At 44.9% G+C, this 16,091-nt stretch overlaps 1 protein-coding gene and 1 long non-coding RNA gene across 10 annotated transcripts in view; one reads left to right on the forward strand and one right to left on the reverse strand.

Moving 5' to 3' along the window:
* Nucleotides 1-16,091, forward strand: part of ALPK2 (alpha kinase 2) — a 142,390-nt gene that overhangs the window by 70,339 nt on the left and 55,960 nt on the right. The gene's annotated exons all lie outside the window — the stretch shown is intronic.
* The window catches only part of LOC102151902, a 42,094-nt gene that overhangs the window by 22,125 nt on the left and 3,878 nt on the right, over nucleotides 1-16,091 (reverse strand). The window contains exon 2 of the long non-coding RNA XR_005353438.1: nucleotides 12,020-12,153. This is a non-coding gene — a long non-coding RNA (uncharacterized LOC102151902). The remainder of the gene's footprint in view (nucleotides 1-12,019; nucleotides 12,154-16,091) is intronic.

A 16,091-nucleotide genomic window follows, 5' to 3' on the forward strand; every position in this document is an offset into this window, starting at 1 on the left:
CCATTAGGGTACTTGTGAATGACAGCTGCTGCTGCTGGGAAGGAAATCTGGTTTTGAAAAAAGGCCCAGATAAACCCTAAGCCATCCTAATTATAGCAAAAGACAGATAGAAGTAAGAGGCACTAATGGGATTCTGGACAGCTGGACAAAGAAATTTGATATTTTGTCTACCGCATGTGTTTTACTAGGCAATGTCTCTATTCAGAAGGGTTCTCAAGCAAATGTTTTGGGTGAAGACCTTAAAAGAAAAAGAAAAGTCTCTTTTGGCAATTTCTCGGGAGCTCTTTGAAAATGGTAAGCGCTGGTTTTAGTCAGAATTCATCGTAAAATGAAAGATTTCGGTGCATCTCAAAGATTTGTAGAACCCACTCAGTGGTGTTGGAGGAAGTAGACAGAGTCGGTTTCCTTCGCCCAACAAATCAAAGTAGATTTTTCAACGAATGCCTGTTTTTGTTTTTCTTAGATCACAAAGTATAAAAGAGGCTAAGAAGGTACCGCCGGGGAATAAATTTGTTTCACCCTATTACCGATTGGGGGGTATATTTGAAAGAGATTAACAGGAATAATTAATGCACCAAAGATACTGTGTTTGATGTGCGAATGTCTTAAAGGCTCCCCCAGGGGGCTTTGCATTGATGTTGTGCTGTGAGGCCAAGATTTTATTTTTGCAAATAACTACCTAAGAAAAGGTTTTTCAATTATTTTTACTAGATCTGTGTTCTCCCTCCGCTCAGCTTCATAGTAGGAACCTAGAGATTAGACATATTCCAAAGACGACGGAATATTCCCAAATGCACTCACAGTTACTGCACTCTCTCTGTGAAAAAGTAAACACGTACTACATTGGTTTCTAATGACCCAGTCCTAAAGAAGCCAATCTAAAAATCTCCAGGTCTGAGGTAGCTTTTTCCTGAGCAAATTGTCTGCTCTGCTGGCCAAACTCACCACATAAAAGTCACATTTGTACTTTACTTTTTGCAGGAGAGCCTGCTTTATCCTATTTGGTTGTTTAACACCTACCATAGGGTGATCACATGCCAGTGACCACAGATGGGTGCCCAGGATAAGTTTATGGAGGTGGTTTAGCCCAATACTAATATGAAATTAGGTTGCAGTGTTCATTTTTTCACATCCATAAACATAGCATTTCCCTTTGTTTTCATATAATGCTCTTCCTGGATCAGCTAAGAACCTTTTTACAGTTGCTTATCCACGTTGAGCATTTCACTGGGCAAATTATCCTCATTATCAAAGGTTCCAGGGGAGGGGGGTGAGGGGGTCAAGTGGCCGGGGAGGAGTACGTGGAGACTAGTGACAATGATAGTTTCAGACCTGCCACTGGGGGAAGCGCTTTCTAGCTTCCTCAGCTGCCAACAATGAGAGGAGCTAAAGGAAGGAGCCTTCTTAGTCCTCCTCAGCTTACACCCTAAGCTGAATTCTGAGATCCGAAGTCCTGGGGACAGCAGGCTCAGTGCAGCTAAATAAAAAGGGCCATCAAAAAATAAAAAATAAAAAAATAAAACAGGCCATCTCCAGGACCACAGGCAGCTGCCTCACGCAGATTCTTGTCTCCAGCGGAGTTCTTGTGCGACTCTCACTCCCCTCCCCAGCCATCGGCTGGAGGTCCAAGGTGTGTTTTGTGCTTTGTGGCATAACTAAAGCAATCGCCTCCGACCCATAGAGGATAGAGGTGACTTTTTAGAAAGCTTGCATTCTGCAGGTAGTAGGACTGTTTCTCCCTTTGCTGTGCTCCGTGGCAGAGCCAGCCTCTCACTCAAGGGCACCCAGAAACATGAATGGAAGTTGTCTATGGAGGATGGTCCTGTGCAGCCTCTGTATCTGTGCCATTTATCTTCCCTTAACTAAAGTGGGAAAATTTTGCCACAGGGCCAGTGGCATAGTGAGTGCAGATGCTTTTACCCACGCAAAAAGTTACTATCTAACTGTAGGAGATGCCTGTGTTTCTTGCACGCATACACAATATGGCCAAATCTAGAGCAAAGGGCTAAATATCATTGGAAACGTGATACAAAAGCATGAGAAGGCCCCTGGGAGCTAAATCAGACTTTTAATTTTCTTAAATACTGCTGAAGAAAAAAATTGGTGAATCTTTCTATAACTAAGTCGAAAAGATATTTTAAATATTTATTCTCAGGCAACTGAAGCTTGTGGGAACTTAAGATATGAAACGGTGACAAATCCTCGGTTGGGGTAATATTAACAAATCTGCCCACTCTTGACTCTTGCCTGATGCACTTACCTTTAGGTGTCTTTTTGTAGAAACAGTGACCACCAGCTTATCTTTTAGTCATTTGTCTTCATCTGTATATTGCTTTTAGCATTCCGAGGAAGGGTCCATACCTCTAATTCTGCATTTTAAAAATAAGACTAGATTGTAGAGTATCTCCTGCCTAAACATAGGTCTCCAGGTGTACTTACTTCCGGTCTTCCTCTCCTGCTTTTATGTTGCAAGGCCATCTTGTTCTGATTTGTGTTGAAATAGTACTTACCCAGGCTGGGACTGGAAAGCCCCCAATTTCTCTACGTTTATGGAAGATTCCAAAGTTAATCCCAGTTTGGGAGTGGAAACACTGAGAGGGTACCCCAGGCTAACTTGAATCATCTTCAAGGGTCACACTGCCAATCCCAATCCTTCACCTTGGTTTTGCTCTTCTTTTATGATCCAACTCAGAGGCATGGCCTGACGACCCGCCCATCTTAAGTTTCCTTGTAGCCACACTGGGGTAAGATCATCCTCACTCTTAAATCAGAAGTGCTGTGTCTGTCCTTCTGCATCGCTGCCCAGCTTCACCCCAGGGAGATTTGCATTTCTCTTTGGGCTCATGGGATCTCAAGTGTACAGTATGAAAGTGTAATCTTCGGTTCTGAGAGTTAAGCATCCTCTTGATCAGGAATCAGCACTAAGCACAGAGGGTGAGCTCCTTGGTGGCAGGGAGTTGGGTCACTGTATTTTGTTCACTGCTATGTCCCAAGCCCTTGGGTTCGGGCTGGCCACGTAGTAGGCACTCAGTAGTCGGAAGAGTAAGTAGCCATACGAGATGAGATTTAATTCCATTAATTCCATAATGATCAATGGTTTCAACCACTTTATGGCCTTTGGTATTATAAGTAGACCCTCTGGTTCCCTTCACCTACCAATTTTCCACTACCAAATTGCTTCCCATTGCTCTTTGGGCCCTGGGAATGGATTACTACGTACTAAACTGTAAACACCTTGCACGCGGCTTCCCTTGTGAGTGCTGGTGATTCACATATAACTTGGTCCCATCAGTGCCTTGTTAGCTTGCCCAGATCACTGGCCAGACCCAGGGAGACCTTACCACGTGCCCCTCGCATTGAAGACCCTCTGCCATACTGCCTCCATCTACCTCTGAGTGGCAAAGCAGACAAACTCACTGGTTTCTTCACCTGGAAAATGGAGCATTCTTTCAGACGTGTGGTGTTTCTTCTGTCTTCTTGCCTTGGAATGCCCTCGCTCTGTGTATTGCCAGCTCAACTCCTTTCTTCTTTCAAGGCCAAGATCCTGCAAGGTACTTCCATTTGCACCCCACTCCTGAAGCACAGTCCTCACCCTTCACTATGATTTCTCTTTCCAGAGAAACACAGCTTTTTAAAAACACTTTTAATTTATTTTATTCATGAGAGAGAAAGGGAGAGAGAGGCAGAGACACAGGCAGAGGGAGAAGCAGGCTCTATGCAGGAAGCCCGATGCGGGACTCGATCCCAGGACCCCAGGATTACACCCTGAGCCGAAGGCAGATGCTCAACCGCTGAGCCACCCAGGGATCCCAAAACATAGCATTCTTATTCGCATACTCTGTGTGGTATAGTGAGCTCTGGGCCTGAGTTTGAGTCCTGCCTGACTGCCTGCTGACTCTGTGACCCTGGGAAAAACCACCTATGCTCTCCCGGGTCCACTTTCTTCATCTAAAACAGAAAACAGGGCAGCCTGGGTGGCTCAGCAGTTTAGCGCTGCCTTCAGGGCGTGATCCTGGAGACACGGGATCGAGTCCCATGTCAGGCTCCCTGCGTGGAGCCTGCTTCTCCCTCTGCCTGTGTCTCTGCCTCTCTCTCTGTGTGTCTCATGAATAAATAAATAAAATTTCTTAAAAATAAATAAATAAATAAATAAATAAATAAATAAATAAATAAATACAGAAAACAGAAATAAGAATAATGCCTGATAGGGTGTTGTGAGGATTAAAGGCTTCCATGTAAAATGCTTATCACAGTACCTATGGTGCAGTTAGCATGTAATAAGTATTATCATTTTTATTTTAATATTTACCTTTTTAAAAAAGATTTTATTTTTGAATACTCTCTATACCCAACATGGAGCTCAAACTCACAACCCCCACATCAAAAGTCATATGCTCTACTGCCTGAGCCAACCAGGCCCCCCTATTATTTACCTTCTTAATACATATGTCCCCTCCCCATATTAAAGACATATTTGAGGGCTGGCTGTGAGTAGTTTTATACCTTTCTAAATTGAAATTTTCACTGAGACACTTGTACATGCACACACAGTTCTAAGAAACCACATGGAGAGATCCTTATACACTTTGCCCCCTTCCCACTTTGCCAGGTTCCCCTGATGGTAACATTTTGAAAAACTATAGCATAATATTACAACCAAAATATTGACATTGATACCATCTAGCCATCTCATTCAAATTTTCCCAGTTTTACTTGTTGTGTGTCTACCAAAATTTATCACCTGTGTAGGCTCATGTGATAAATGCAGTGTGACACTTCATGCTAATCGGAGTTCAGCCTCGTAGCTAGGCAGGCGATACCATAACACAGTATGTGGCAGCTTGAGATGTGCATGGCCATCCAGTGACAGGCAGGACACACAGTAGGTCTCCAATAAAAATTTTTTTTTAGCATAGGAAAACACCAAGCAGATAATCTAAGCCTCTTTATTTTTTTTTTTAAGATTTTATTTATTTATTCATAGACACAGAGGGAGAGAGGCAGAGACACAGGGAGAGGGAGAAGCAGGCTCCATGCAGGGAGCCCAATGTGGGACTCGATTCGGGTCTCCAGGATCACACCCCAGGCCGCAGGCGGCGCCAAACCGCTGCACCACCAGGGCTGCCCTCTAAGCGTCTTTATAATGTAGTTTTCATCTCTGGGACAGAGCAACCTGAGATTTGAATTCATCTGCATAATAAAATGCAAACACCTCCAAACACCTCCTCCGCCACCCAATAGCAACTATTAAAACAGACTCCAGAAGGCTGATAAGCCAGCTCTCTACTGATGAGAGGAAGGGCCGAAGTTTATAATCGCTCATCTCTTAGCACGCAGCAGTCAGGCCTCTTGTCAACACCATCCCATGGCTGACCCAGCAAGTAACACAAACATTTGTTTTGTTTTTAATCACAAAGCCTGCTGTGCTGCTTCTGCCAAATGCCATTACTGCCCTGCACCTGCAGGATTAGCGGGTGCCCTGGCTCGGCCGCAGTAATTGTACTCAGTGATTGTTAAATAATCAATGGAAAGTCATTCGAAGCCCCAGCTCTGCTACTAACAGTGCAGTCTGCAGACCAGCTTGTCAAAGAACAGAATCTCAAATCCTGCCCCAGCCTTGCTACATCAGGATCTGCATTTTAACCTGATTCCTAGGTGATTCGTATACACACTGAAGTTCCAGAAGCTCTGGTCTACAGAGAGGAGGTCTTTCTCAGATTAAAAAAAGACCCTAAAGCAGTGGCCTGGCTGGTTGGCTGGGACCTTAAAACAGTCTGATTCCTGAGTTCAGCCCCCAGAGATTCTAAGGTAATTTGGTCTGGGTATGGCTTGGGCATTGGGGGTTTTAAAAGCTCCTGGGTGGTTCTCTGTATCTACAAATTTGAGAATCGTAGCTGTGCTTTAGAACCATCCCTGTATTTTCTACATGTAGAGATGCCTAAGCCCCACCCCTGGAAGTCCTGAAGTCAGGCTTGTACACCTGTTGCCTTAGTGGAATGGAAATGGAAGGGTCCGCTTGGAAGGGTCCCCTTGGAAGGTTCCCCCGGGAGGTTGAAGGTTGAAGACCCACAGAGCAGGGCTGCAGGGAGCTGAAGGTCATAGGCTTCATGAAAGCATTCTTTGAGGGATTCTTGAGCCCCCTGCCCTTGATTTCCTTCCAGTCTTAGCTGAGTAACAAAGCCCCAGGTTATTCACTCCTTTTCAAACACACAATGAGTATTCTCCGCACATAAGATGTTGCTGCTCTCGTGCAATGTCCACATTCCTGAAACACCTCATATTCTGCAAAAATCACACACTTTAAATTATCAGGGCCTCTGGGGAAAATAGCAGTCCCTGCCGGTCACTTCAGAAACAGGTCATTTGAAAACCAATGACAAAAGCAAAAACATGTGCACAGGAAGTTCCTTCACTTGGACTGTCCAGGGAGGCAGCTCGGGTTGGCCGGTGGTTGCTGGGGCAGATATTAAAAATACACAAGAGGGGGACCTGGGGGGCTCAGTGGTTGAGCATCTGCCTTCGGCTCAGGTCGTGATTCCGGGGTCCTGGGATCCAGGTCTTGGTAGGCTCCCCACGGGGAGCCTGGTTCTCCCTCTGTCTATGTCTCTGCCTCTCTGTGTCGCTCACGAATAAATAAAATCTTAAAAAAAAAAATACACAAGCTAACTGAGTGGAAAGGCTGGTAGCCCTCTAGTAGGGCAAGTCTGAGGGTGCCCCAGCTTCAGGGACAGAAATGAGTGTCTGTGGGTGACTGCTGGGGAGCTGGGCCTGGGGGTGGGGGTGGGGAGTGCCTCCTGAGCTCAGACACAGGCCTGGAGTGCACGTCTCAGGAGAGAGGAGTGCCAGGACAGGCCTCATTTTTAGCTTTATTCGAATATACCCAGAGAGTCTCTGCTGCCAATGCAAAAGTTGGGTTGCAGTCTCTTACCCTTTCCTGCTCAAGATTCTCTACTTTATGCCAGGGCTCCTGGGCCTAGGAGAAATCAAGAATGAAGCAGTGTAGCATCTGCATTATACCGACACCATCCCCCTACTAACTCCTCTCTTAGGGAGCACTCCCTACAGAGCAGGTGCTGTAGCGCAGGGTCACAGGGGGCCCAAGGCCTCTCCCCAGCCCAGGGGCCCAGGGGCCCAGGGGCCCAGGGCGGCGCAACACCACGCATCACCATTGCAAGGGTTTGGATTATCTGCACTGGGATCATCCACAATGGTGCTTGTTTAGGAGCACAAATCTCTAAATTTTACCTTGGGCTTGTTGGATTTGCGCTTGTAATGAGCACCGTAGGTGGTTCTCCTGCGCAAGTAAAACTCCAACGGTGAGCTTCGTTAGATAGAGACCCCGAGTGACTACTACCACCTGAGGCATTCCCGGAAAGAATCACGGGATTTGGGAAGCAACAGGAAGTTTAGGGCTTGTCGAGGGTAACCCCTTTGCCCTAAGAGGGGGGAAAACACCTCTTGATGGATGTTTCTCTGCTTTCTAGTTGGCTTGCTATAAACGCAGCTTGTTCTTCACCTGTCCGGCCGCTGAAATAAATACAGATCCTGACTTCTTGTAACTAATCCAGAACAGGTGTGCCATCTACAGCTGAGCTTTATTTTAAGGAGGAGTTCAGTGACAGGAATTTGAGGGGTAGCAGTGGAGGCCGGAGAGAGGAGGGTCGCTTGGCTGCTTGGGTGGGTTTAAGTCCCTGTAGCAAAACTCTCATCAGTTCTTTGGGTGGGAGCCAGGTGCCAGAGACATGCTTTATTGGTGGTTTTTTTGGCTATGACAGAAAGTGAACTGGCTTTGCTGATAATGGGATAGGAAAGATGTTGAACTAACCATCCCTCTGTCAATATAAATGATAAAGCTGTGGCAGAAAGGGGTGGGAGCAGTCCCCAGTAGATCACCAGATGAACCAGACAAAGTAGAGAGTACAGAATTAGACCCAAGAATATATTGGAATTTGGTTTATGATGGAAATATCCTTTCAAGCTTTAGGAAAGAAACAATATCTTCGATGCTGACATGATTAGTCATCTGGGTGGAGGAAGAAATAAGCCCTGTATCTTGCAGTGGACCCCAAATAAACTCCAGATGGATCTCTGAGTTATATATATTTAAAACCCCCAAGCTATAAACTACTAGAAAAAATATTGCAAACTATTTTTAGGAACTTGAAAGCCATGAGATCTTCTTGGGACACAAAGAATGGAAAAAGAAAGAAAGAAAACATTGATCATTTTGGTTACATTGAGCTAATGTCTATATAACAAAAAATGTCAGAAACAAAAGTAAACGAAAGTGACAGACTGGAAGAAATGTGTAGGACACACGTAATAGGCAAAGATTAATTTCCAAAGTATATAAAAAACAGATAAGAAAAAATATTCCTAGCAATTGAATTTTAAGGAAAGGTAAAAGTAAATAAACTCAAGGTTCGCAGAAGAGAATATACAAATGGTTGCTAAACACATAAGATGTTCAGCCTCATGAGTAATTAGGAAAATATAAATTAAAAAAGTATCTCTCACCCATGAGATAGGCAAAAAACTTACAGGATGGTAGGTAATATCAAGGTGTTGAGACTATGGAGAAATGGGTACTTTGTCAACAAGAGTGTAACGTGGTGATATCTTTTAAAATTAATAATATCTTTTAAAATTAATTAATATCTTCTAAAATTAAAAGGGGCATTACCCACTATACTGCAGTTTCATGGGCGCAAGAGACACGTACATGAAGTAGAGCAAGAAAAGTATATTACAGAATGATTCACACAACATGGTACCAGGTATGCTCCCCCCTGAACCAACCCATAATCATATATGTCATTTGTACATACACAGAGAAGTACATAAAATTACCTTCGTTAAATGTAGAAGGATCCACACCAAAATGACAACCACGATAACTCTGGCAGGAGAGGGCATGTGAATAGAAAACTAGTATTCGGATAGGTGTTTAGTAATGTTATAGTTTTTAAGGAAACTGTTCCTTTGTTACTTGTATTCTTGAAAACCAGTATGTTTTAAAAAGAGAATAAACTGAGGTCTAGGAATCCGTGATTTGGGGCCTAGTTCTGCCATTAACCAGCTCTGTGTCCCTGAGTCCACTTCTCCTCTTCCTTGGGCCTCTTCCCTCAGTTTTTCCTTAAACTGAAGGCGTTAAACTTGATCTCTAAGTTTCCAAGGCTCTAAAGTCCCGTGAATCCCTAATTCCACATCAGCTACCCAAATAAATGTCAAATAGAATGGAAGAAAATGTGGATCTCAAGGAGGAGGAAAGCCTTTCTAAGCATAAGGGCAAAAAGTGATAAATTTGACAATGTAAGAATTTTGCATGTTGAAAACCCCCAAGCAGAATTTAAAAACAAATAAAAAATTTAGAAAAGTACATATTGGAGGTGTATAGACAAAGAAAGCAGCATAAGAACAGATGAACATCTGATCCAAAATAGGCAAAGGAATCAAATAGTTCACAAAAAAAAAAGTACAATTACATCATAAACTTATCAACTGATTTTCTTCCTTCCTGCCTTCCCTCCTTCGTCAGTTTTCAGAGATTTGCTTTTAAAGAGATGATATCACCAGCTGATAAGACTGTGAAGGATCAGGCTTTCTTCTATGCTGCTGGTGGTGGGAGTGCAAATTGCTATCCTGTTCCTGGGTGGCAGATTGGCAATACTTACTAATACCTTTAAAATGCGAACTTTGGCCCAGTAATTCGCCATACGAGGTGATCAGCGCTATCAACAGAGCTAGGTGGACAAAAATGCTCATTGCGGCCTGACTTGTAATAAGGAAACTTTGGGACCAATCTAGATATTTAAGAGCGGAGGCGGGGTGGGGATGGTTAAATATTGTGGTACAAAATCCTTTGGAACACCACGCAGCCATCACAGATCATGCTTTGAAGACATTTAAGGATGTGAAAAGATGCTTGTAAACAAATGACGAAGCAATCTGTGTGTGTATGTGTGTGTGTGTGTGTGTTAGTCTCTTTATTGGAAAAATGAGGTTTCATGAGAGGAAGCTCCAGCTCTTCCCCTGTGCTCCCCCAGACCCTAAGGGAAACCCCTGGTCATTTTTCTGTCCAGTGCCTTTACACCTTGCTGCAATTCTAGCATAAACGAGTCAGTCTCAAAATCACTTACTGAGCTCTTCCCTAAGAGAACTGACAAAACCTGGTGGCTTTTAAAAGGAAAGAGCCGGGTCCGTGGGTGGCTCAGCGGTTTGGCGCCTGCCTTTGGCCCAGGGCGTGATCCTGGAGACCCAGGATCGAGTCCTGCGTCGGGCTCCCCAGCATGGAGCCTGCTTCTCCCTCTGCCTGTGTCTCTGCCACCCGCCCCCGCCCCCCCGTGTCTATCATGAACAAATAAATAAAATATTTAAAAATAAATAAGTAAAAGGAAATAGCCTCAGGGGCACCTGGATGGCACAGTTGGTTAGGTGTCCGACTCTGGATTTCGGCTCAGGTCATGATCTCAGGGTCATGAGATCGATGGAGCCCCGAGTTGGGCTCTGCGCTCAGCGTGGAATCTGCTCCTTCTCCCTCTGCCCCTCCCCCATTCCCTATCAGCTCTCTCTCTCTCTCAAAGATAAAAAAAATAAATAAAAATCTCTTCTTGTCTTCCAGCTACTTTGCAACATAAATAAGCTCCATTCCATTTTCCTTGAAAGACGATGTATGTATATATGATAATACTACAGCTTTTCTAAATCCCTTAAGGGGCTGCCCCAAATCTAGCAAGAGAACCTTTCTCTTTGATCAGTGAAAAGTAGTTCTCTTTGATGCTGAAAGTTAGATACTGCATAGAGGCCCCATGAGCATCCAAGGGGCCTAAATATTGTTAAAAATAGAACCAGTAAATATAGATAAAATCCCCTTTCTTACCACTTTCCTAGAACCGTATGTGGTGAGACTGCACTAGGTAAGATGTTACACCCGGGGGGCGGGGGGGGGGGGGAGGTACTCTATGATGGTAAGCAAGGTGTCCTGACTGAATATTTATATCTCCACCCCACCCCCCCAGTCATATGTTAAAGCTCTAACTCCCACAGTATTGGATTTTAGAGGTGGGGCCTTCAGGAGGTAATTAGGTTTAGATGCCATCGTGAGGGTGGAGCCCCCATGATGGGGTTAGTGTCCTCGTAGGAAGAGAGACCACAGCTGGCCCTCCCTCCCACCCTTCCTCCCTCTCCTTCTCCCTCCCTTTCCTCCCTTATCCCCCTCTCTCTTACTATCTCTCCCTCTCTCCCTCCCCCCTTCCATGTGTATGTATATATGTGTGTCTCTTTCTCCCTCTTCTCTCTCTCTCCCTCTCTTTCTCTCCCTCTCTCTCCCTTCCTCTCCTTCTCTCTTTCTCTCCTTCTGTGTTTGAGTGTGGATATATGTGTGTGTCTCTCTCTCCTTCTTTCTCTCTCCCCCTCTCTCCCCCCGCTTCGCTCCCTCTGTGCCACGTGAGAAGGCAGACATGTGCAAGCCAGGAAAAGGGTCCTCACCTGGAACCACACTGGTTCTCCAGAACTGTGAGAAATAGCGTTCCTCTTCCTTCAGCTGCCCAGGCTATGGCATTTTGTTATAGCAGCCCGAACAGACTGAGACATAGGTCACCCTCAGAATTCAGAGCCCCCCGTAATTTGGGAACTACTTGGTGCATTAATGTAATAAATTACCAAAAATCATCCCTATAGTCTACAGTAGACTAAACCAGAGGTTATTCAGTGGGAGGCTGTAAGTTTGTAAGTTTGTTTTCTATTTTTAAGATTTTATTTATTCATGAGAGACACAGAGACACAGGTAGAGAGAGAAGCAGGCTCCCTGTGGGGAGCCTGATGAAGGACTCGATCTCAGGACCCCGGGATCACGACTTGAGCTGAAGGCAGACAGACAGTCAACCACTGAGCCACCCAGGTGCCCCTGTAAGTTCTTATGAATGATGATTTTGGTATTTTTGTGTATTTTTGTGTTCATGACATGACACTTCTATGACACTCTAGTAAGGCATTTTTCTGAAATGGCATTTTTACTTACCAAAACCAAGCAATAAGCGAGTCATACCAGGCAGTTGTGTAGTTAAAAAGCATCAAGATGAAGCTGTTGTGGAGCTTCTTGTTGTGGAGAACTTGTCATCTCGAGTTCTGTACCTGGTCCAACGTCTGCACTGACTGTAGAGAGAAGCAAGGGTTGTCAGCCATAAAAATAGCAACGATTCATAGAGTGTTTGCATCTTCCAGCTACTATGTCAATGCCCTACGTTTGGTATTAATCCCTGTGATCAGAGTGTGAGCTGGCCCACGAAGCTCAAAGAGCTTAATTAACAGGCCCACAGCACATCTATTTTAAGTGATAAACCTGGAATTCACATTCTGAGGAAAGCAGATCAGCACAAGCACAAATTGAGGCTGATGGTTGTGAGGGCCAGTGTGTTCTGATGGGCAGGAGAGTCAGAAACGTTGAGGTCAAAGAACCCCACTGACTGATTCCAACATCCAGATGGTCTATGAAATTATCTAGTTGTCACCCGAGTCACCTGCAGCTACGAGTGAAGACAGGTTCCAGCTACTCACTGCCTGAAGATTTCCTTCGTGGCTTGGGAGGTTGTCTGGCCACACATGACAAGGCAGCTGGAAGGAGGAAACCTCACTTTCCCGTAGGATGACTCTAAGGCATGTGCCACACAGTGTTGTAGCAGGGCCAGTGGATTCGGGCCCCTGTGTTCACGGCTGCAATATGTTCAGCCCTGTGCTGGCTCCTCCCTCCCCTAACTCACATTCCTCCTCTCCCATGCTCCCTGACGTCACCTCCCTGAGAAACTAACTGCACCCCCGTTCTTGTCTCATGTCAGCGTTTTGGAGGGCTGACTCAAATGAAGACCACTCCTAAAGCCTCCAGTTAACGTGCAATCTTCTGTCCCTGGAACACAGAGGCAACTCTCTTTAAAGGCTTGAGTGTGAAGGCGTCTGGCCAATGCCTCAAGGCCTAGCGTTCAAATGCCACTCGTTTCATAACACTTCCGGAATCCTAATGTCCCCGCCTAACCATCCTGCCCTGATCTGCCCTATGGCTCTTCATTTCCCCGACTTTAGAGCTATTGCTGCAAATCACACTAGATTAGATGGACAGTACACTGATTCTGCAGGGGTCAGCGACAAGCCATATTGAGAACGTCTGGTGCCCGATGGTTAGAGATGCCCAATAAACGTTGCATTGAACCCAGCATTTGATCACAACCCACTTGTGAAAGGGGGTTCCAACTCAGCCAGTGTGACAAGAACTTCAGAAACTTTGTAAACCAAAGTAATAAGAGAAGATTTGAATTGTAATAATTCATCTCAAACCATACAGTGGTACAAATGTGGGAAAGTGGTGTTTTAGTTTACTAGGGTTGCCATAATAAAATGCCACAGACTGGCCGGCTGAAACAATGGAAATTAGATTCCCCACAGTTCTGGAGGCTGGACATGCAAAGCCAAGGAGGTAGTTGGTCCAGTAGGTTTCTTCTCGGGCCTCTCTCTGTAGCTTGAGGATGGCCACCTTCTCCCTGCTGGTGTCTTGTGTCTGTTTGTGTCCTAATCTCCCTTTCTGGCAATGACACCAGTCATATTGGATTAGGGCCCACCTGAATGACCTCATTTTACCTTAATTACCTCTTTCAAGGCTCTCTCTACAAAAATCATGTCATTCTGAGGTACAGGGACTAGGACTTCAACATATGAATTGGGGAAGGGGACATTTTTAGCACAGAACGAGTCTATAAATCTCTCACAGACCATTTTGGGGCATACGTCAAAAAGAATGAAGATCTGGAAAGTCAGTACTTAAATATCTCAGAACTCAGACTGGGAAACTCCACAATTCCAGAGAAGCAAATATGCCCAGTTTCTTCTTATGAAATGAGGATGGCTGGATGCTGGCTGAGGGGCCACCTGGGCAGATTGTCCAGACCCAGGTAACACGGTGGGAGGCAGAACAATGGCTCCCAAGATTAGGTCCATCACCTCCGTTCCTAGAACTCATGAATATATTATCATACATGGTGTAAGGGACTTTGCAGACGTAAGTTAAGCATTTTGATTTGGGGAATTTACTCTGGATTCTCCAGTGATCCAAGTGTAGTCACGAGTTCTTAAGTGGGAGGGAGAGAAGAAGGTCAAAGTCCAAGAAAGATCTGAAGACCTCCACTCCGCTGGCTTTGAATTTGAAGGAAGGGGCCATGAGTCAGTGAATGCAGGCAGCCTCCAGAAGCTGGAAAAGTTAAGGAGATGTTCTTCTGGAGCCCCTAGAAGGAATGTAGCTTTGCTGCTACCTTGATTTTAGCCCCATGAGATCCATGTTAGGCTTCTGAATTGCAGAACTGTAAGGTAATACATATGTACTGTATGGTAATATGTATGTATTCTTGTAGGGTAAGACATATGTATTCTTATAAGGGATTGAGTTTGTGGTAATTTGTTGCAGCAGCCACAAGCCACTACTGCAGACAGAGAAGGTAACTTAAAATCAAGGTACCTTGGGGACACCTGGGTGGCTAAGTGGTTGGGCATCTGTCTTTGGCTCAGGGCAAGTCTCTCATCAGGCTTCCCGCGTGGAGCCTGCTTCTCCCTCTGCTTGTGTCTCTGCCTCTCTCTGTATGTCTCTCATGAATAAATAAATAAAATCTTAAAAAAAAAAAAAAACACGACAACAAAATACCTCAAAGCCAAGTCTGGAGATGTCCTTTTTCAGGTTTTTACTTTAGATATCAGAGAGGGAACCCGTTCATGACACAGGCTTTGCAAATTCCAGTGGCCTCTGGCTTAGGAAATCTGATGTGGAAGAGAAAACAACAAGAACCATGGCAATCTACCCAGAATGAGGCCAGCTTCATTTAAAATGAGTATGACATTTTGGAACTCAGGAAGCCTCGGAGAGTGAGGACAGAGCCATGGATGCCACAGCTAATCCCCTCTGGGACTCCTGGGCCCTTCCCGGACTCTCTGGGCCCTAGAACATCTCCAAGTGCACAACCTCAGGTGTCCAGAGGAGCAGAGCACACCTGCACGGGGCTGGGCTCCAGAGAAGGCCATGCCCACTGCAGGGCAGCCTGAAGGAGGCGTGGACCCCTGAGCAGCTCTAGTGCCCGACCTCTCAAATGGGACACTACTGACTTTGGGAGCGGGGCAGCTCTGTGTTAGGGACAACTGTCCTGCACACTGCAGGATGTTTAGCAGCATCTCTGGCCAATCTCACCCTCTCACCCCTCTGGCCATTTCTAACCCCCACCGTAGCTGATAGCCAAGAATACCTCTAGACATTGCCAAATATCCCCTGGGGGAGGGGCAAAAATGACCCCATGGCCATTAGCTGTGGCTCAACTCTATCCCCTCAAGAGTGACAGGAGAGGAACAGCTAGGTCATCTCAATCTGCACTGCCCAACAGAGACCTAACACAAGCCACATACACATAATTTTTTGCATGTCCACACAGTGAGCAACCATCACCACCATTTAATTCCAGAATATTTTCATCATCCTCAAAAGAAACCCATACTCATGAACAGTAATTTCCTATTCTGCTCTTCCCCAAGCACTTGGCAAACTTTAATTTGCTTTTGTCTCTGCAGATTTGCCTATTCTGGATATTTCATGTACATGCAATTGTACGTATGTGGATTTTGTGTGTCTGCCTCCTTTCACTTGGAATATTATTATCAAGGGTCATCCATGCCGATCATCTATCAGTACTTCCATTCTCTTTTAGGGCTGAATAAGATCACACTGTATGGACATACCACATTTATTTTAATTCATTCATCAGTTGACGGACATCTGGGCTGTTTCCACTTTGTAGCAATTTTGTGTGGACATATGTTTTCGGTTCTCTTGAGCGAATGCCCAAGAGTGGGGTTGCTAGGTGACTTTACATCTAACTTTTTGAGGAACCACCATACTGGTTTTCAAAGCAGCTGCACCATTTTATATTCCTACGGTAGTGTACAGGGGTGAGCCGCACACATAACTTTACTTTTTTGGAAGCTATATTTTGAAGTTATAAGACCTAGGTAAAGTAAGCTTTTATTTTTTGTTAATTAAATATAACCAAAATATTATTTCAATATATAAT

Source organism: Canis lupus, chromosome 1 (genome assembly GCF_011100685.1).
Source record: "Canis lupus familiaris isolate Mischka breed German Shepherd chromosome 1, alternate assembly UU_Cfam_GSD_1.0, whole genome shotgun sequence".
Classification (NCBI taxonomy): Eukaryota; Metazoa; Chordata; class Mammalia; order Carnivora; family Canidae; genus Canis; species Canis lupus.